General features: G+C 42.6%; 1 pseudogene; it reads right to left on the bottom strand.

Annotated features, from left to right (window-relative positions):
* Positions 1-22773: 22773 nt before the first annotated feature.
* On the bottom strand, positions 22774-22874 carry LOC128059701 (uncharacterized; annotated as a pseudogene).
* Between the last annotated feature and the right edge of the window lie 568 nt (positions 22875-23442).

Below are 23442 nucleotides of genomic sequence, written 5' to 3'. Positions count from 1 at the left end.
TCATTCACTGATTCCTCCAATAAATGTTAATTAGACTTTATAATATACCAAGCATTCTTCCTCATGCTGGGAGCAGAGCAGTGAGGAAGTTTCCCTGATGTCATGGGACTGCCCTTCTAGTGCTTTAATTCATTTTCAAATCAGAAGAAAGGCATAAACTTTTAGGTCAAAGACAATGATTAATATACGTTTGTCTTTAATAAAAATTTTAAGTATACTTTTACGTGGGAGAAGGATCACAAAGGCAGAGTGCTTAAGGACCATGATACAGACAGGGACCAGAGCTTGACGGCTGTTTAGGGTGAAAGTCAGGGACCATCTCTTAAGGAGATGCCTTGAATTTGAAGGAACAGAAAGCTGGAGAACAGAAGCAGAGACTAGAAGAAGTCTAAAATAAGGATAGAAGTAGAAGTCAAGTCCACTGAGCCTTGTCTGAGAGTGGTTCTCCCATCGGCGGTTAGAAGGTTGCTGATACCCTTCAATTATGACAATAGTAGAGTATTGAGAACTAAACAATAATGATTTTGAAAGAATAGAAAGAAAGACTAGGTGGCTTCCTTAAAACTACAGTATTAGGAAGAGATTGATGGGATAGTCAATGGAAGAGGAAACGGTGTTGAATATCTTCAGTGTTAATATTCTTTCAAATTATCTTCTTTTGTTCACTGTGATTTCCACATCACTAGATTCCATTAACGCTGTCAGGGAGAAATTTGTGAAACTTAACAAACAATTGAATCCTGTCCAGATGGTACTTTGGTATTCATTGGTCTCTATAGATTGAAGCTCATGGCTGCTATGTTTCAAGAGAAGCATAGTAAACTAATAGACAGTCTAATGAAATGAATGTGCTAGCTGTTATCTCCTCTTTTGGACTTTTTCAGTCCTTGTTGTTGTTGTTATTTAGTCAGTGATTGGTGTCTGACTCCTTGCGACCCCGTGGACTCTAGCCTTCCAGGGACCTCTGTCCATGGAATTTTCCAGACAAGAATACTGGAGTGAGTTGCCATTTCTTTCTCCAGGGCATCTTCCTGATCCAGGAATCAAACCTGTGTCTTCTTAGAATGAGCTAAGGCGATAGTCTCTATCTCATGTCACATTTGCCTAAATTACCTCCCTCTTCTCATCTTTCCCCCGATATTAAACTCTGCTGAAGGATATGATTAGACGTCTAGCTCCTGATTCAATGTGACTGGAGTCAGCCTCATTAATCTTCGAGAAGGCTTTCATTTACCAAAGACTCTGTGACTCATGCAGACACACAGTGCAATCAGAGGTAGATTGAATTGGGACCTGTCTCATACCACTTGGCCTTTCACTCATCCCAGTTGTTCTGCTCAAAAATGTTGCTTAGACCAATAGTTCTGAGAAATAAAACAGTGATTTTTTTTTAGCTCATGTGCCCTGGTGCTGGCCCATGGAATACTCATTCTCTCATTTTGTCTTATGAGAGTGGACTTGAGTGCATCTTTTCCTCTGAAGGATTTTCTCATTGTCCCTCAGCCTCTTGCTGAGGAATTGTTGGAATTAATTCTTTCCTGTTTTTTACCACTTCAATCTCAACATGCATCATAATGATGAAAGAGTCTGAAATCACAAGTGAGATCTGTCTGGATTACTTCACTTCCTTATGACTCAGTTTCCTTGTTTATGAAATGAGTACCATGGCTTTTCCTAGCATGGTCTTTCTAGGATCATTTTAAGAATCAAATGAGTTTACACATCCAAAGTTCTTAGAACTTAAGTGCCAACGTGGAAGAGAAAGTGAAAGTTGCTCAGTCGTGTCTGACTCTTTGCAACCCCATGGACTATGCAGTCCATGGAATTCTCCAGGCCAGAATATTGGAGTGGGTAGCCTTCCCCTTCTCCAGGGGACCTTCCCAACCCAGGGATCGAACCCAGGTCTCCCACATTGCACCACGATTCTTTACCAGCTGAGCCACAAGTGTCAATACATGTTAGTAAACTACTAGCTTCCTGTGCTTGTTTGTTTGGTTATACACAGCCCTGGGCATGACTTGCAGAAAAGAAAAGAACACAATAAAGGAATGATTCACAAAGGGTCTCCTCCTCCTTCACCAGCCTCCTCCACATCCCTCAATATCCATCCTGCATATTTCATCCCCTAAATATCTTTACCATTTCTCTGCTCTTTAAAAGATCCTCACTCCTGCTTGGATGATTATAGCGACCTCCTGACTGGTCTTATCTTCCTCTGAACACTTGCTGTGCTCCAGACCATTTTCTGCAGGCAGCCAGAGGGAGGTTTTAGAAATCTGCAACAGAACAGATGAGTCTAGGCTAAAAGCCATTAAGTGGTTTTCATTATCCTTGGACCATAAACCTCCTCGTGTTCTACCTGCTCTGTCTCTACACACATCAGATTCACCTGGGCCCCCTCTCCTCCTTGCTCTCTGCATTCACAGAGCAGGTCTGACCTCCACGCCTGTTTCCCCTCCCCACTGTGAGCCTGGTCTGCAGTGTGCAGAAGGTAAACCTCCTCTGTCGTCTCCCACACCCATTGTGGACAGAGGACTTACTGTGCTTTGCACACAATAGACAACGATTGAAAAGGTGCATTTGGCATTTTAAATCGTTAGTTTTCAAAAACTATGAACTTTCAGTTTATCCATTTATTTACTTAGCCACACCACTGCGATACGTGGAATCTTTCCCAACAGGGATTGAACTCGTGCCCTTTGCACTGGAAGCACAGAGTCTTAACCATTTACTGGACTGCCAGGGAAGTCCCAAGCATTTTAAAAATTTAATTTGTATTGGAGTATAGTTTATTTACAATGTTGTGTCAGTTTCTGCCATACAGCAAAGTGAATCAGTTATACATATGCATATTCTTTTTCATATTCTTTCCCCATATAGGTTATTACACGGTATTGAGTAGAGTTCCCTGTGCTATACAGTATGTTCTCATTAGTTACCTATTTTATATATGCTGTGCTGTGTTTAATTGTTCAGTCGTATCTGACTCTTTGCAACTCTAAGGACTATAGCCCACCAGGCTCCTCTGTCCATGGCATTCTCCAGGCAAGAATATTGGAGTGGGTTGCCATGCCATCCTCCAGTCGATCTTCCCAACCCAGACATCAAATCCAGGTCTCCCACATGGCAGGTGGATTCTTTACCTTCTAAGCCACCAGGGAAGCCCAAGAATACTGGAGGGGGTAGCCTATCTCTTCTCCAGGAGAACTTCCCCACCCAGGAATCAAACCGGGTTCTCTTGCTTTGCAGGTGGATTCTTTACCAGCTAAGCCACCAGGGAAGCCCTTTTTATATATATTAGTGCAGATACAATATATACACAGAAGCAAAGAGAAGCAAGAAGATGTGAAACAGAATGCAGCTTTTCTAGTAGCAGCATTGTAAGCAAGTAACCTAAAGGAGGGCTTCCCAGGTGGCTCAGTGGTAAAGAATCCTCCTGCCAAGGATCCCTGGGTTGGGATCAATGGGTTTGATCCCTGGGTTGGGAAAGTCCCCTGGAGAAGGAAATGGCAATCCACTCCAGTATTCTTGCCTGGAAAATCCCATGGACAGAGGAGCCTAGTGGGCTATAGTCCATGGGGTCGCAAAGAGTGGGACACAACTGAGAACCAAGCACGCACTCAGTGTGTATACTTGATACAGGAAAGGAGGTGTGGTCTACCTACCCCATGATGATCAGAGACAATAAAACATTGCAGCGGCCAGCCCCAAGCCTGATGCAAGATAGGCGTGGAGTGAATTTTCCCTCCTCCAGGCCCCTTCCATCTTGTTGCCCAGTTTGCCAGAACTGGAGCAAACACTGCTCTCCTCACTCTTCTTATTGAGGATATCCAGGGCTAGTTAATAAAGTTCTACCCTCAGCTCTGCAGCCTCAGAGCAGATGGAGGAAGGGCAACACAGTGGATCATTCTGAAAACATTCATCTATCTCCTCCTCACCCCCAAGGTCTTTTCATTTGCCACTTAGCCTCATCTCCCAGCCATGTGGCCAGGCCATCCATTCTGGATTTATTACCTTTGGAGATAAATGGAAGGCAAAGAGCAGAGGGAAAAAGCAATATTTGTCTTGAATTGTGAGTTTCAAAAACCTGAGCACTTAGGATAATGGAGAAGATAAAGATTTGGGAAAGAAGACTATATCTGCCTTAAAACCAAAGGGGGAAAAAGAGTATTTCTTGGGCTGGTGGGAGAGGCTGGAATGGACTAGAAAGATGCAGGCACTGGTGGGTTCCCCAGAGAACTCTTCTTCCAGGCTGACCTCTCTGAAAACACTCAGTTTAATAAAATTTTTGTTTAAAAGCAGAGGGTTTTGTGCCTATTTCCCAGGTATGGCCTGGGGGAAATAACAAGCTCCCAGAGGAGAAATAGTTGCATGATATATCAAGACTTGTAAAGTTTCCTGAAGCATGGTATGTGAGCAGCAGAACAGATCACAAATGCTCAAGAGTAGCAGAAGTTATCCCAGGACTTTCCTGGTGGTTCAGTAGTCAAGAATCCACCTGTTAGTGCAGGGTACATGGGTTCAATCACTGGTCCGGGAATCTCTCACATGCCGTGGAGCAACTAAGTCAGTGCAGCACAACTACTGAGCCCGAGCTCTAGAGCCCATGTGTCTAGGGCACGTGCTTCACAAAAGAAGCCACCAGAATGAGAAGGCTATGCACTGCAGCTAAAGAGTAGCCACCGCTCACCCTAACTAGAGAAAGCCCGTGCATAGCAATGAAGACCCAGTACAGCAAAAACAAATTGATTAATTAAAAAAAAAAAAAAAAGACCTTGACTCCTGAAGGAATCTGTGGGACTTTCTGTGTTGTCACTGCTGACAGAGGACAAGACGGGAGATGGACATGTCACCATGGGCTGATGTGGTCATAAAATAAGGAGAAAGAGATATTCCCTGGTGGCTCAGATGGTAAAAAATCTGCTTGCAATGCAGGAGACCTGAGTTTGATCCCTAGGTCAGGAAGATCCCCTGGAGAAGGAAATGGCAACCCACTCTAGCATTCTTGCTTGGAGAATGCCATGGACAGGGGAGCCTGGTAGGATACAGTCCATGGGATAGCAAGAGTTGGACATGACTGAAAAGATTGACACACACACAGGGATAAACCACAAAGCTGCCCAATCCCAATGTCAGTACAGCTTATGTCCCAGAAACTGAGACACAGGCCCAAGAGAAGGGTGGATGTGAGATCAGAATTCTTAAAATATCTACCATCCAGTTTCCATGACTCCCGCTGATTAGGAGGAGGTCAAAAAAATACATAGGTTGAATTATATAAAAATAACAAAAATATCCTTTTTGCACACTTGAGTAGTAGCCTGAGACTATTCCTGGAGTCGACAATCCTGCAACTATAATCCAGGCAAGGTCAAAGTGGTCGAGAGAGAAATGAATTATTCTCTCCTACCCTCTTTCCAGGACTGGGGAGAGGACTGGGGGAGCTGCCTTCTGACTTTTTATCTTGTCCTTCTGTCTTTCGTTGCAAAGATCAAGTGTGTAGTTAGGCATGATGTTCTTAAAGCCCCTGTGCTCCTCCTACTGGCAGCCACAGCTTTCCCAAAATAATATTTCAAGAGTCACCATGCTTTATGTCACTATGAGAATATCCCACTGCAGTACCGAGAGCGGACGTTCGTGCTGGTTTTGTTTATCTGTGTAGCCAATTTGAGAAGGTCATGGCACCTCAGTGTGTCCAGAAATAATGCCAAGTATCTGTTTGACCAACCAGCCAGGTGGAGTGGACAGCTCTAGAAGAAGAAATACACAAGCTTTTGAAATAATCAGACCTAATTCTCATCATTCTTTTACTGAATAGCTACGTTGGCTGCAATATATCATTTAACCTGAGCTCCATTACTCTCATACATGAAAGTGAAAGTCACTAGTTGTGTCCAGCTCTTCATGACCCCATGGGCCATACAATTCCATGGAATTCCCCAGACAAGAGTACTAGAGTGGGTAGCCTTTCTGTTCTCCAGAGGATGTTCCCAACCCAGGGATCGAATCCAGGTCTCCTGCAATGCAGGCGGATACTTTACCAGTAATTGACTAATATCTCATTGGTAAAGCTATTATAAAAATGTAAAATAATATATGTAAATAACTTAATGTAAAAGAAGCTCATTGATGCTTCTCAATAATAACCTATCCATGGCTGATCAGAAGCTCTTCAAATCAGAAGCTAGAGAGAAAAATGCCAACAAAATTCTAACATCATGTACCATGAAAACAACACATAGGGAGAACTTGTGAAAGAAATGTTAGGTCCTTTTCAGGAAAAATCAGGAGATGTGGAATTAACTTAAGGCTTCAAATGTTTATATATCTATGCCCAGTGTCTGGGGGAAAGACAACTAAACTTGTAACTTTAAAATAAGCATCAGTTCAGGTTAATGAATTTATGTTGGGTATGCTTCAGGACTGTTCCAGCCTCTCTGTTTAGAATCTCACATGGCTACTGACCTCAAGGAGTTTACAACCCAGAAATTACATATTTCCAGCTATTGGTAGTGTGAAATCATTATTGAAATAAGGCAACTAAAAGATCAATTTCCCTCAAAAGAAACAAGTCTCATAGAATGGACTGATTATGTTTCTCAGAAAATACATATAACATGTATAAAATGTCATAAACCTAAGGAATGGTAGAAAACATTCAGATGTGGACAAAAGGGAGAGAAATAAGTGATACAATTTGATGGGGCACAGCAATCTTCCTGGCTGGGTAGAAGGTAGCAAGAGTGGATCTTATTGGAGAATGTAAACTGGGCTCAGAAAAGTACAGAAGCCTTTTAATTCTCAAAGCGTTCTGCAGAAAGTACAACATCTGAGTTACAATTCCATCTGGTGGTGGGGAGAGGAAGTAGCAAGGAAAATTACTATTCTGTATTTCATTGGAACCAACAAGAAAGAGCTCACTGTTGGAGTAAAAGTTATGTGAACCTTGGGAGAAATCAAGTTATCCTGGAATTCGTAACAGCGAAGAAAGGAAGTTGTGGGCTTCATCACACATGCACTCTAGACTTTAGGAAAACAGATTTTTCAGAAGTTCATAAAAAGGCTGGCATGGTTCCATGGCTAGAGAGGAATACGAGGGAGTCTGGGAGGAAATACAAGAGTAGAGACAGTCCGGAAAAATGTTATTTAAAGGCACATAGAAATAAAAGTAGATATTAAACAGTCAAGAGAGAAAGGGACAGAAATAGGGATAGAGGTGGAGAGAGAAGAGAGTGGACAGAGGAGACTGACAAGGAGAGTGATGCAGAAAGACAGCTGGGGATGGAGAACAATGCACTGGGGGAGTGGGCAGCAGGCTTACATCTATTACAAGTTCTGGGAGGGTGGGTCCAGTTTGTGGAGTCCCCTCTTAGGCAGAAAGAAGGTCAGGGGAGCCTAGAGCAAGTGACACACAAAATCACACGAGACCCTCGCTTCTCAGCCTCTCCGGCCCATATTCAACCCAGTGGCTGGGACTTCCCCGGTGGTCCAGTGGTTAAGACTCTGTGATTCCATGGCAGGAGACTAAGGTTCAATCCCTGGTCAGGGATCTAAGAGCCCACATGCTGTGTGGCTCAGCCAAAAAATAAATAAAGCCCAGAGGCTGTTCCCCCCAGAAGACTTCTCTGACCACAGTGGGTATAATGTAGTGGTGTGACCCCCTAATTTGTGCTTCCCAAAGACCACAAACCATGACTCCTTTCAGATGCTCCCCAGGTACAGACTCAATGGAAAAAAGCATCTACAAGGACTGTAAAGTGTTAGTCACTTAGTAGTGTCTGACTCTTTAAAACCCCATAAACTGTAGCCTCCCAGGTTCCTCTGTCCATAGGATTCTCCAGGCAAGAATACTGGAGCAGGTTGCATTTCCTTCAACCAGGGGATCTTCCCAACCCAGGGATCAAACCCGAGTCTCCCACATTGCAGGCAGATTCTTTACCATCTGAGCCACCAGGGAAGCCCAATATGAAGAATGTAAAGTTCCATCTAAAAATGAAACTTTACAATCACAAATGTTTCCAATCAGGGAAAAGAAGTACAGGCAGCCAAAGAAATTCACATTTAGCTGCACAGGAAGCTCTCAGATGATCTTAGATTTAAAATACATATACAAAAGTAGGAGGCAACATTACATAACCAAAAACGCAGAAAAAAATGAAATACTAAATGTGGCAGAAATATTCTTTAAAAAATAGACTCAAGTAGGCAATCCAGAATGAGTTGAAAATTCTGGGAAAATGCTGAGAAGGACAAGAAATCAAAAAGGAAGGAGGTGGGAGGGAGGTTTAAGAGGGAGGAGACATATGTATGCCTAAGGCTGATTCATGTTGATATATGGCAGAAACCATCACAATATTTTAAATGTTTATCCTCCAATTAAAAATAAAATAAATTTTAAATATGAAATTATTATAGAATAAAAAATTTGATCAATAAATCAAAAATTCCAAATAAGTTCTTTTACTTTAGATAACCCCCCAAAAATTCTAGAACAGGCATTAGTTCACTTCTTCAGGTGTTCCGTAAATTTATTCCAGACCCTATGATAAGCAGGGCAAGATCGAGGTATTACAAGGAGCGACACTGTGTCTATTCCCATGAACCCCGTTACTGAGTCTCTAAGTCATGTTGGTCTCTTTGCAACCCCCTGCACTGCAGTACACCAGGCTTTCCCATCCTTCACTATCTCCCAGACTTTGCTCAGATTCATTTCCACTGAATTGGTGATGCTCTCTAACCACCTCCTTCCAAGAGCTGCTAGTCCATACTAATAAAACCCACCAGACCATAATGTATCCATTTTCAGTGAGAACTGTCACTATCAAGGTAAGTGAGTGGGGACTTTCCTGGCGGTCCTGCAGTTTAAGACTCTGGGCTTCTACTGTAGGGGGTGGGGATTCAACCTCTGGACAGGGAAGTAAGATCCCGCATCCTGAGTGATGAGGCAAAAAAAGAAAGAAAATAAAGAAGCCATTAAAAAGAGAGAGAGAGAGAGATGGTTGTCCTGACCTGCTTAGCACTGGAGAAAGCATCCTTGAGTCCTCTGCTTGGTGCTAGCCTGGCTCAAAGGTGGACTGTGACCTGTATGGAAGTCTGTTGAGCTGTTGGGAGAGGGTCAATTTAGGATTCCTGTGTAGGCCATGGAGGTCATCTTCTCCCCTGTCCTGGGCCTGATTGAAATCTTCGGGCTACTGTTTCTATCCAGCTAATTTATTTCCATGGATACACTCTTTCTCCAAAAAGGGTAGAATACGATGAATTAAATTCTTTTTTAATAATCACATCAGTTCTGTCTCCCAGAAGTTAAATCCAGGACACACTGAGGTTTGAGATATTCCTACCTTTGTTGGAGATGCAGTTATGACCACAAATCATTAATGACTTCTGTTTTATGTGGAGATTTAAAGTTCAAAGTAAAAGTGAAGTCGTCAGCCGTTTCTGACTCTTTGACCCGTGGACTCTAGCCCACCAAGCTCCTCCGTCCATGGGATTCTCCAGGCAAGAATCCTGGAGTGGGTTGCCATTTCCTTCTCCAAGGATAGATAGAAGCCCCGCCCAAAAGAAGAGTATCATTAACAAAAACACGAATGGGCTCATTCATCCAATCAACAGGCTGGAAAGAAGGTGGATTAGGCAAACAGGTCCAATGAACCTTTTCTGCGCTGGAGGGCCTCAGCTGACAAGCCAACACAGCAAGCATAGCCACAAACATTACCAGGAGTGGCTGCATGTCTCCCCATTTCTATTAATTCTGCAGCCTGCTGAGTGAGATGTTTCAGCTGGCCCCAAGTTGGCACCGTGCTGGAGGTAGTTGCTTGAGTACGATGACTGCGACGAGGTGGAGCAGAATATGGTTAGACTCGATCAGCATGTCTCTCCTGAAGCGCCAGGTGCCTGAAGCGATGTACTAGCGGTGAAGCCTCAGGTGAAGGGTCACTCGCCCTTTGGCTTCTCCTTGGCTCCCGCAGGTCCGGACTCGACGAGCTTCTGATCTCCCCATCTTTTCCTCAGTCGCCAGGAAATCCAGGACCCCAGAGATCTCAGTGACCTCAGGGGTCTTTGTGATCCTGGAGGTCTCTTGGGACTGGACATGTCGAATCAGTCTGTCAGGAATCCAAACAGGAGAAGTGGAATCTCTTCACTGTCCCTGTTCGGGCGCCACTTGCTGGAGTCCAGCTCCAGCAGCCGGGGATTCAACCTGAAAAGATGGACGGTGTCGGTGATGATGTAGCTTCCGACTTGTAGTACGGAGCTACATCCCGGACAAGATGTAGCCTCTGACTCATAGTACGGGACTACATCCGGCGGACAATAATGTAGCCTCTGACGGTTTTCAGGGCTTCTTGAAAATTCCATGGATGGAGGAGCCTGGTAGGCTACAGTCCGTGGGATCGCAAAGAGTCGGACACGACTGAGCAACTTCACTGTGTTTAAGGACACCAAGAGGAAAACTATTCAGGAGCCCTCTAGCTGCTATTGAGTACACCAAAGCCTTTGACTGTGTAGATCACAACAAACTGTGGAAAACTCTTCAAGAAATGAAAATACCATGTCATCTTACCTGCCTCCTAAGAAATCTATAAATAGGTCAAGAAGTAACAGTTAGAACCTGACATGGAAAACAGACTGATTTCAAATTGGGAAAGGAATACATCAAGGCTGTATATTGTCACCTTGTTTATTTAACTTATATGCAGAGTACATCATGAGAAATGCCAGGCTGGATGGAGCACAAGCTGGAATCAAGGTTGCTGGGAGAAATATCAATAACCTCAGATACACAGATGACACCACCCTTATGGCAGAAAGTGAAGAGAAGCTAAAGAACTACTTGATGAAAGTGAAAGAGGAGAGTGAACGAGCTGGCTTAAAACTCAACATTCAAAAAACTAAGATCATGGCATCTAGTTCAATTCCTTCATGGCAAATAGATGAGGAATCAATGGAAACAGTGACAGACTTTATTGCTACAGGTGGAGACTGCAGTGACAAAATTAAAAGACACTTGCTCCTTGGAGGAAAAGCTATGACCAACCTAGACAGCATGTTAAAAAGCAGAGACTTTACTTTGCCAACAAAGGTCCATCTAGTCAAGGCTATGTTTTTTCCAATAGTCATGTGTGGATGTGAGAGTTGGACCATAAAGAAAGCTGAGCACCAAAGAATTGATGCTTTTGAGCTGTGGTGTTGGAGAAGACTCTTGAGAGTCCCTTGGACTGCAAGGAGATCAAACCTTGCAGTCCAAGGTTTGATCAGTAAAGGAAATCAGTCCTGAATATTCACTGGAAGGACTGACGCTGAAGCTAAAACTCCAATACTTTTGCCACCTGATACAAAGAACTGACTCATTAGAAAAGACCCTGATGCTGGGAAAGATTGAAGGCAGGAGGAGAAGGGGACAACAGAGGATGAGATGGTTGGATGGCATCACCAACTTGATGGACATGAGTTTGAGCAGGCTCCAGGAGTTGGTGATGGGCAGGAAAGCCTGGTGTGGTACAGTTCATGGGGTCGCCAAGAGTTGGACATGACTGAGTGACTAAACAGAACTGAACTGAGCTGGGCTGCTAATGTCCCCTTTTTTTCCATTGAATTTTTTGTTACCTTTCTGTTAATGATGCATTTATCTGTCAATTACTTGTTACCAGGAAAGGTGACACACATTTGACCCAGGAACACACTGGGAGACTTCCCTGTGGGCATCCTCTGAGGTTGCAACACAGACACTGTACGTATGTCCCTTGTTTCAATGAAGCATCTGATGTGTACTTTTTATTTTTAATTTTTTAGGCCATGCTGTGTGGCATGAGGGATCTTTGTTACCCAATCAGGGATCAAACCTGTGTCCCCTGCATTGAGACAATGGGGTTCTAACCACTGGACCACCAGAGAAGTACACGTCAGGGATTAACAAAAGTTGGTATTGGTATTAAAAACAAAGTTGTCTGACTGTATTTATAACTCTTTGTTTTGTCTTATGGGAATTTAACCATGCCACACTTCAGCCTTGCAACTGTATATTTATCTTTTCAAATTATCTTTTCTATATACTGTTGTGATTGAATCATGACTATTCCATTAAGTCACCAAAATTCAAATAGAAAAATCTATCAACATAGCTGTCAGCTGTGGTTTTATTCCATGGAAGGTTAAAAGCCATCCTATTTAATAATTTTAATTCATTTCTGTGCAAAGATCCATTTGTGATAGTTTCCTTTTAAATTTTAAGATATTGAATATTCTTCTTCTGACTGATGCTATTATCTGCTGTCACGTAGATGGCGTAGCCTAGGAAACATGAAGCCAGCCCCGACCATATCATGTCTGTGCTTTCTTCTTGTTCTGTCTCTGACTTATTTTATGAAAACTGGTAAGTCACTTAGCACTTTCTGCCTACGCATCTGAAAAATAAGTTGAATCTCTATTGTCAACAAACAGTGCATGCTCTTTATCTGCTGTGCATCAGTTCTATCACTGAGGAGGCTCCAAGATGCTCTTGCTCAGTGGAGAAAGCAATCATCAAAAGACAGAGAATGACTCAGTGGTCGATGATGTACTTCATGTCAATACATTTTCTGTACATTGTGTCTTTAGCACGGTATAAATGCAAATGGCTTTTTAAATGCTGTTAAAAATGAACATCAACTTTATTGTTTATTTCATTGGTTTTCAGACAGGTTTTGGGGAAGCCTGTTACATGAGTCCAGGTTTACATTCATCCCTAGAGTCAGCCTGTGCTGATGCTGTGAGTCTGTTGGGTTCCCAGAGAGTGAAAGCAGGCACCTCCAGCTCCACCTTGCTCACTTTTGCATCCTTGAAAATCCCTCTCCTCCACATCCCCACCATCACTCCCTCCTATTTCCCATGTCCACAGCATCAAGGTTTTTGTCTGAAAATGATTGAAAATTATTCTCTCTCTGCATGTCTTTATTCCCCTGACCCACCTACCCTGCCCTGTTTTTCTTTACGTGCCGGGAGTCTAGATGAAGAGCATAAAATTGACTTTGGAATGTCAAGTCATCATTGGTGATGATAAATGTATGCAGAAGAAATTACCAGGAGGAAAAAGAGCTTTTATTGACTAAATAAAAGCTGGAGAGAGCTGATTAAATAACTGGTTCACAATGTCCTTTCTCATTTAGCTGGAAGTTGAACTGATGTAGATTTTTTTCTTGGCACATAATAACAGTAATTTGGGGGATAAAATGGGGTGAGGGAATCGTTTTCAAAATGTATTTATTAAATAAAGTAGGGAAAAGTGTTGTCCCTTCTTTATCTCTGTAGTGTCTCTTCATCGTGACCTAAGTTTAGGTGAGGATTCAAGGAATAGGTGAGGATGCCTGAAACTGAATACAGAGATGTTAAATGGGGATTCGTATTAAAGCAGAGAACATCAGACTTAATGTCCTTTCCAGAGAAAACCCTCATGCACACCTCAATGTTAACTAGAAAATTAATTTTTTCCTCTGCTTTGTTCCCCCCATGCAGAAAAAAACACAAGCCTATATTTCTCTCATGGAAATATCAGCACTTTATGCCACTGAACTTCTGCCTGTGGAAAGAAAGACCATGCAACCGAGAATAAGCAAAACCTGTTAATTCAGATTGGCCCTCCCAAGGGAGTCAATCACCATCTCTCTTGCTTCACAGAGATGCAAAGGCAGGCAGAGGAGAGGTAAGCTCTATAGTGGGATGGAGCTTCAGGTCTTCCCTAGTTGGAAGTTGTAGGGAGTTGATCAGAAGTGGGGCATCCTGTATAATTAGTTTGGGATACATATTTGACTTCTTCCAATTGGTCCCAGGGCTTCCCAGGTGGCTCTAGTGTTAAAGAACATACCTGCCAATGCTGGAATCATAAGAGATATGGGTTCAGTCCTTGGACTGGGAAGATCCCCTGGAGGAGGAAATGGCAACCCACTCTAGTATTCTTAACCTGGAGAATCCTCATGGACAGAGGAGCCTAGCAGGCTACAGTCCATAGGATTGTGAAGACTTGGACATTACTGAAGTGACTTAGCATGCAATTGGTCCCAAGTTGGAAGTGCAAATAGTAATTATGGAAGGTATCAATGACTAATCAGGTCTTGACCATTTGGGGCCAATTATTACAGGGGTGATTGTTTGGCTTCCTGGATTGTTACTAGAGATAGTGGTCTGTCTTCCTACAAGTCTGATTTGCAGACAGCAGGCTGACTCCTTGGCCAGCTTATTATAGTTATTGGATTGATTTCCTAAAGTGGCTGCTGAAGATTTGATGCCAGTGTTTTATATCTGTGTGTGTGTGTGTGTGTGTGTGTGTGTATGTATATGTATATATATATATCCTGGCCATTGCTCATTTGCACATTCATTGTTTCATAGGATGATGCTGTGTCTTTGCAGAACCATCTAGAGACCATGGGCCTGGATTATCTGTATTCTGAAACCATTTTAAGTTCCCTGGATGACAGATGTACACAAGACATCCTTTCAACACATGACATGAGGAGGCAGAACATGAAGTTTAGGCCAAAGTCCAGGGCCCAGAAAGACCACCCTATTTATTCACACAGGTTGCACTCATGGATCAAAGTGATAAATAAAAAAGCTGAGAATGTGTTGCTACAGAAGAAGGAGAGTTAAGGACATAAAACTGGTATTTTCGAATATTTAGAAAGTGATCGTTAGGGAGAAACCAAAACCAACTGAGACCAGTCAGAAGAAATAACAGGGAGGTGAATTTTGTGCAAATAGAAGGAAAATCTTTCCAGATATTAGAGTTCTCTGACAATGCCAAGAAGAGCATCCTGAAGAAAAAGTTTCTCCCCATTGGCAAGCTCTAGCAGAGATGACCATCTACAAAGGCTGTGGTGTAGGAGGTCACACAGAGGACAAAGGGTAGCCACTGGCTCTGTGATTACAGTAATTTGAACATTAAGGCAAGTCTCACCATTTCCAGTAAGTAATGAATGGGATGTTGAGGGACGAGTGGCAGTTAGGTGATGATGTAGAGTGACTGATCCATTACCAAATGAGAGATGGCAAGAGAGAAACCTGGGGAAATACATCTACCAGGAGATGACCTAAAGGGAGGAGGTAATCAGGAGAGAGAGTTTAAGGGGGACAGAGGGACTTCCCTGGTGGTCCAGTGGAGGAGACCCCATGGTCCCAATGCAGGGGGCCCAGGTTCAGTCCTGGTCAGGGAACTAGATCCCATATGCAGCAACTAAGGAAACTGCATGCCACAACTAAGACCTGGTGCAGCCAAATACATGAATATATTTTTTAAAGGGAGACAGAGATAGAAAAAATAGAGGAAATAGAAAGAGGAAAAGGGCGTGAATATGAGCAAATTGTATGAAAAAGAGAAAAAACACAACTGGGATGAGGCATTGGAAAAGTTGGTGGCTACATGGAGCTGAGGACAGAGGAGGCTGGCATCCTATATTCCCTGGGGTCACAGGGTTGGACACAACTTCGTCTAAACAACAACGACACAGGGAACTGAACACCAGCTGCTTCTCCTTGTGAGTTCTGGGTGCTTGGTCACCTCTTACATGTAAAGGACAGTGGGAACCAGAGGAGGTGATGCACAACCCTGACTCGTAACCTGGCCCTTTCTGCAGGTTTCCCTTTATGTGGATTTCTGGGGAGCTACAGTTAAAGAATTCTAGAGACGATCATCATTGAGAATTTACAAGAATTAATTTCTGGATTGAATTACTGCCATTGTGCAAACCAACTGCCTTCAGGAATTTTATTTATTCTGCTCTTACAGTCCCTAATTACTCATTATTCTCCATGATGAGTTGAAAGAGGAAATGCACATTTTAGCTCTCCTATTTCAGGGTGAAATCTGAACAGGGCAGTACAGGCTGACTTAAGCAAAATGGAAGGTCAGAAAGGAAGTCCTGATGTTTTCTGAGTCTTGAGCCAGGCACTATGCCAGACATTTTACTTACAAACATCGCTCCACTTAATCCTCTCAGACCCCCTAGGAGAGTATTATTATTCCATAATAACAGTTAAGTGGAGAAAATGAGGGTCACTGTGGCCTGATAACTTACAAAGGTAACTTTGTTTTAAATAAGCAGAACCAGGATTTAAAAGCATACTTATATGACTCTAAATTCATAGCATAGACTATCTCTGCTGCTGCTGCTACTAAGTCACTTCAGTTGTGTCCAACTCTGTGCGACCCCATAGATGGCAGCCCACCAGGCTCCCCCGTCCCCGGGATTCTCCAGGCAAGAACACTGGAGTGGGTTGCCATTTCCTTCTCCAATGCATGAAAGTGAAAAGTGAAAGTGAAGTCACTCAGTTGTGTCTGACTCTTATCGACCCCATGGACTGTAGCCTATCAGGCTCCTCCGTCCATGGGGTTTTCCAGGCAAGAGTACTGGAGTCTTGCCTTCTCCGAGACTATCTCTAACAAACCACAAACAAATGAACGATAATATTTATACATGTTGATGGTGAAGAATCTGCCTGCAATGCAGGAAACCCAGGTTGCATCTCTCGGCTGGGAAGATCCCTGGAGAAAGGAATGGCTACCCACTTCATTATTCTTGCCTGGAGAATTCCATGGACAGTGGAGCCTTGTGGGCTACTATCCATGGGGTTGCAAGAGTTGTACACAACTGAGTGGCTTTCACTTTCAACTCATACTTAGAAATAAAGCATGTTGAGTTAATGAAATGTAAAATATAAATTTCATTTTGTATTTCACTGATAAGATGAAAAATATTTTAAACTAAAACTTGGCCATATGATCTAATGTGGATAACTAGTGACCTTCATATGGCATTTTATAGATTTTCACAGCAATGTCTAAATTGTTATTGAGAATCTAATATGGCAGAATATTCCATTGACATTATCTGCATTTGCTTTCTAATTTACAGATTAATTATGAAAGAGTGAAAGGGATCTTTCTCTCTGGCGGTGCATCTGATTCCTGGTAGAGATGGTCTGTTTCTTCATTTCTAAAGGGAGTTGATGATTTTTGTATTGTTTTAGGATGAAAAAAAAAAGGTTTCTAGTCAGAGTGGACTATCTGGAAAGTGAAAAGTAAGAACCTTTGTTGTAGGAAACATAAGTCCAAGAGAAACTTAAGTGAGACTGACCCTGAAAATGCTTCAAAATTCAATGAGAGAAACAACCTCACCACTATGAAATAGTTATTAGCTTTCACCAGATATTTTTGATTCCCTTTGGAGGCTTATGGAAAGGTTTCCTTCCTGCCCTGTGGAGTCAGGTGTGGTCATGTGACTTGTCTGACCAATGATGGGTGAGTGGACGTGGTCTCTGCATTACTCTCTTCCTCCCCTTACTCTGACCAATACCTTCCTAGATGGTGGCTGCGGAAGACACTTAGGTCTTACAGGGAGGACTCTGCAGGGACAAGTGAGAAATAAATATTGTTAGTTTTAGGCTGATTAAATTGGGTTGCTATTGCAGCATAACTTCACAAATCGTGAGTGACAGATTCTAGAAAATCTGATGCCCCAGCCAAGGAGATGGACAGCCACACCTGTCACTGTGTGTGTGTTCATGGTTGTGAGTGTGTACAAATATCTCTGTCACTACCATCAAGCCACAGTCAAATGAAAGCTTGCTAGACTAGCCTTGGGGAATAAGAAGAATCTTATGCAGTAGGAGAAAAAGATATGAAATCTAAGTAGCAACACTAATTGAAAAAAAATCAATAACAGAAGACTGTCTGCAATTGTTTGTCAAATAAGTTGTGGTGTTAATAGCTAATCCTGCCATTTTATAGATGAAAGAACTAAGGTTAAGAGACTCAGCCAACCTCCTGATTCTGAATCTGGCCTCTCTTTGCTCTCTTCTTTCTTTTCAGATTTTTAAAAGATGTACATGCTGTTTACTGGCTCTTCTTCCTTTCTATATTGCCTTTCTAGTTTATTCCTTCTGCTTACAGAGATACAACTATTAGCAGTTTTCTCAGTAAATATTGGTAGGCAGTAAACTTTTAACATCTTTTCATTTATTTTTTCAGTTGGTGAAGTATGTGCTTGTGCCCAGTTGCTCAGTTGTGTACAACTCTTTGTGACCCCATGGACTGTAGCCTACCAGATTCCTCTGTCCATGGGATTCTCCAGGCAAGAATACTGGAGTGGGTTGCCATTTCCTCTGCCAGGGGACCTTCCTGACCGCAGGGATTGAACCCATGTCTCTTAGGTTTCTTCCATTGCAAGTGGATTCTTTACTGCTGAGCCACCAGGGAAGACCTTATACAGTAGGACCTTGTTGTTAGTAGGTGATTCTTGAGAGCTGCCACCTGCAAAATTTCCTGCTATTGGTGCCACACAAGGTTTTGATGTAATATTTATTTATTTTGACTTTGCTGGGTCTTAGTTGTGGCCTGGGGGGATCTTTGATCTTCACTGTGAATTGCAGGGTCTTTTAGTTGCAGCAGGACATGAACAGTTAGTTGTGGCGTGTGGGACCTTGTTCCCTGATCAGGAATTGAACCCAGGTCCCCTGCATTGCGAGCAGAGATTCTTAGCCACTGGACCTCCAAGGTAGTCCCAAGTTTTTGATCTCCTCGAGCCCACACTTACCTACATCACCCTTGATCATACAGCATCATTTGGGTACCAAATGTCCTGGGACTGTTTCCTTTCCTGATCTATCCCAGGGACTTGAACTAAAACAGGGCTTGTCATCTTCCACCCTGGATGGAACAGCCTGGCTGGCAGTCCATGTCAAGTTGCCGGAGTATGTACACTTGTGTTATGTACAGGCTTTATTTGTTTTAGAAACCACTTTGACAAAAGATTTTCCCACGGTAGTATTTAAAACCACAGGAATTTGACCCTATGCCAAAAATATTAAACATAATTGAGTAGCTCTTACATGTTTAGTATTGGGCCAAGAACATTTTTTCCCCAAGGGCATTTTGACTGGAATGCCCTTCTGCACAAAAGTCATTGACACTAACGTTTTATCTGATGTACTCTAAATCATTTCACTTATTAATTCCTTATTAAGACTTCCTTTTAGGGTGGGCTTTACATAAATTATCCTACATGTAACTTATGAATAATTCATAGATAAATTAAGGAAGTTTTCAATGAGTGAAAAAATGAGATTGAATGGTGTTTTAGAAAAGATGATTTGTTACATTAGAGTTTATAAATTTGAAGTGTGTTAAGTGGCATTAATTTTATCTATATATGCTGTGTACAGTTGGCTTCAGTCATGAATATCCAAAGTCGTTTAAGTTTAGTTTTGAAGGCTTGATAAAATCATCACAGATTAGTTTTATATTTTTATATACTTATGTGACCTGAATTCCAATTTATTTACATGTTACTTTTATTGTTATTCCATTTTATATTTATTTTACTAGGTTTCTCCTCCTTGGCTTCCCATGTGGTGCAGGTGGTAAAATTTCTGCCTGCCAATGCAGGAGACACAAGAGACAAGGTCAGATCCCTGGGATGGGAAGATACCCTGGAAGAGGAAATGGCAACCCACTCCAATATTCTTGCCTGGGAAATCCCGTGGACAGAGGAGCCTGGTGAGCTTCAGTCCATGGGTTTGCAAAGAGTCTGACCCAACTGAGCACACACACACATTCCCCAAATGCTTGTCAATAGGCATCATGAAGTTGGAAAATTCTGATTAGATTCTTCAAAGAAGCTCCTAACTTTAGTCGTTTACCTTAGATCTCGAAGAGCTGCTGAGCAGTTGCTAAGGGAACTCCTGTATCAGGAGCATCCATTGATCAACAGCTTACCTGCTGGATCAGAAGATTCTGGGCAGAGACACATACAATGGCTTTTTTCACTTGATTTCCTAATCCTATTGGAGATGATGCTACAAGAAACTCACATTAAAGGGCCCTCTCACTGTTTAGTCTCTAAGTCATGTCCCACTCTTTTGTGAGTAGACTGTAGCCCACCAGGCTTCTCTGTCCATGGTATTTTCTAGGCAGGAATACTGGAGTGGGTTGCCATTTCCTTCTCCAGGGGATCTTCCCAACCCATGGATCTCCTGCATTGGCAGGCAGATTGTTTATTACTGAGCCACCAGGGAAGCCCATTAAATGGCACATCTGAAGTTTATTTAAGATTTTGAAGAATTTGATTTCTTCCCCTATCTGAAAAGAAGATGCAAGGTTTTCTCGCTTATGAAGATTGGTCCAGCCAGTGGGCACTTAGGTGGGCTAACTGCATTACAGACCTTCTGGTAGCCTGTGGGCAGCAAAGCAAACATAACGATTTTCCATCACAGAAGGCAGTGGTTGCGCCTCAGGGGAAAAGGCAGATCAGAAGATCAGCTCCTCACAGCTCTCTACTTTTTAAATCATTGCCCAATTCCAAGGCAGCCCAGAAACAGAAATGATGAGCATGGAAGCTTTCTGACGTATGTCCTAGTCCCCAGATAATAGCTGTTATCTGTTTTGCAGGAAATCAAAGTCACCCTTTAATTTCCCCTCTGGATAATACACTGATATATTTTTATCCTATAACTTATCAGAGAATATTAATCAATTGCTGACATATATGATGACTTCAGAAGCATAAAACTCAATATATATGTAAAAGAAGGTACCAGGACTTCCCTGATGGCCCAGTGGCCAAGACTCCAAGCTGTCAATGCAGGTGACCTGGGTTTGATCTGTATTTTTGCCTGGAGAATTCCATGGACAGAGGAGCCTGGCAGACTACAGTTCATGGGTTCACAAAGAGTCAGACAAAACCGAGTGACTAACACTTTTACTCTCAGGTTTTTTCCCACTTTTCAGAAAACTAGGTCCCACATGCCACAGCTAAGACCTGCTGCTGCTGCTGCTGCTGCTGCTGCTAGGTCGCTTCAATCGTGTCCGACTCTGTACAGCCCCATAGATGGCAGCCCACTAGGCTCCTCTGTCCCTGGGATTCTCTAGGCAAGAACACTGGAGTGGGTTGCCATTTCCTTCTCCAGTGCATGAAAGTGAAAAGTGAAAGTCAAGTCGCACAGTTGTATCCGACTCTTTGCGACCCCATGGACTGCAGCCTACCAGGCTCCACAGCCAACTAAATAAAAAATAAAATAAAAAGAATTACCTGGTGGATAAAGAAACTTTCCTAAGTTGTGAGTTGCTTTTTCAAGGCAAAGGGAAATAAAGATAAAGAAATAAAGACTCCCCAATGCATATGAATCCTATCAGGTTGAGAATGTGACTCTTTATTTTAAAGTAGTTTCCTACAGAGAAAACTCATCATGTAATTCAGATTCTTCCACTTTCACCCTAGGAAAATATTTATTTTATACCCACTCAATTTTCATGAAAAATGTATAACTCATTGTTGCAAAGCATGAGAGAAAATGAAGACAGACACTTCCATTTTGAAAGAGGGCACCAAGACAGGCAAGTGCCAAATTACTTCACATCTTATTTCACAAGAAGTCCTGTCTTCAGACTTCTTGAAGTACCAGTGTGTTTATGAAAGATACACTCTCTGCAGAATGAATGGTGTCCTTACCTTGAAATATCATGAAACTCAACCTTTACCTGGCATTGCTGAAGAATTTACCATCAGAAAGAGAGAATCTCACAAGTATCACCCAATTTTGATTCCATTTTCCTTTCTCTTTTCATTTTAATTCTTTCCTCTATAAAACTGAGTTGACTTTTCATTTTCCTGCCAAGGCCTATATCTTTCAACTTCCAATGTCTCGGACCCATAATTCCATTTGATCAAGTGATTCCCAGCTTCTAAATGTTTTGAATCACCTGTTATAAATTGACAGTTCAGAATTTGAGATGGATTTGCAGAGAGAAATAGTGCAATCAAGTGGTGCTCATTTTTCTCAACCTACATCCATGACTCTTAATGTGTGAGAGTGTACTGTACTATTTAAGGTGCCTAAGACGCTAAGTTGACAGCTGTCCTTGGAGTTTCTCCAGTTTTAGTTGAAGAATGACACCCTGTCCAGTAGCCTCTGTGACAGCAGAAGCTGGACCCTTGGATCCTTCCACCTCTAGGACATTGATTATGGCTCTCAAGGAAGAAGTTGGGCTATCTGGCAGGTGTACACAGACTTCCAGGGAATCCCACTGGTGAAGGCGAGCTGGGAGGAGTATCAGGACAGGACTGGGATCCTGGCTGGAGCACCCCAGTTTGCCATCCCCCTTTCCTGCCATCCCAGCTTGCTTTTGTCCTGCGAGAGTCTCTGGAAGGACAGGGTGAGTCCTCTGGCCAGAACACGTTCTGCTCTTGCCTTCTGACCGTGAACCTTCATCAGTAATGGGCTTCTCCAGGGGCTCAGCCAGTAAATAATCTGCCTGCATTGCTGGAGACAGGGGTTCGATCCCTAGGTCAGGAAGATCCCCTGGAGAAGGAAATGGCAACCCACTCCAGTATTCTTGCCTGGGAAATCCCATGGACGGAGGAGCCTGGTGGGTTTTAGTCCACGGGGTCACAAAGAATTGAACATGACTGAGCGACTAACACACACTTTCACGTAGGCAGAGAGCTATTCATAAGTAGAATACATTTGAATGCTTTAAAATTAAAAGTGCCATCAGCCTTTTAGGCTTGCCCTCCAGTCTCATGCCTGAGCATATCTGAGCTGCTTGGAAATTATCAACAGCTACCTTTCAGAACAAGCGTTTTGACTTCAAGAGGCCAGCAAAGAACAAAGAACTTGACATCAAAATGCCACATTGCAAAACGAAGTCAAGTGTGGGGAAGAGGAATCTAATTTTGATTTAGATTATTGAAAATACATAAAACTACAGCCCTAATTATCTACTCTTCTGTTTTGGGGGGATGGTTTAAAAATATGAAACACTTCATGAATTTGGGAGTCATAGTGCTGCAAAGGCCATGCTAATCTCTGTATCATTCCAATTTTAGTATATATGTTGCCATTTTTATTTCTTTTTTTTTTTTTTTTTTTGGCAACATCCTGCAGCATACAGGATCTTAGTTCCCTGACCACAGATCAAACCAGCAACCCCTGCGTTGGAAATTTGGAAATCTTCCCTTCTCCAGGGGATCTTCCCAACTCAGGGATCGAACCAAGGTCTCCTGCACTGCAGGTGGATTCTTTACTGTCTGATCACCAAATGAGGCAGCTCTCTCCTCTCTCCCGTGTATTTGTTTATTTTACCATTTCTCTTTTTTTCAAAAAAAAAAAATGTATTTAATGTTTGGCGGTGAAGGGGCTTATTCACGGTTTGAGGAATCTTCATCATGACATGTGGACTCTAAGTTGAGGCATGCATGTGGGATTTAGTTCCCTGACCAGGGATCAAACCTGGGCCCTCTTTAATTGGGAGCATGGAGTCTTACTGACCGGAACACCAGAGAAATCCCTTCAGTTTGGATCATGTATATTTGTTTCAGATGTTGGGCCCCATGTGAACTTAGTTTAAGGGGCCTAAGATTCAACCCCAAGCTCTGAATGGAGCACAGAGCACCCTGAAGTGTGTGGGGGAGCCCC

The sequence above is a fragment of the Budorcas taxicolor genome, chromosome 14 (assembly GCF_023091745.1).
Source record: "Budorcas taxicolor isolate Tak-1 chromosome 14, Takin1.1, whole genome shotgun sequence".
In the NCBI taxonomy this organism is placed as follows: Eukaryota; Metazoa; Chordata; class Mammalia; order Artiodactyla; family Bovidae; genus Budorcas; species Budorcas taxicolor.
This window is presented reverse-complemented; position numbering and strand designations above follow the sequence as displayed.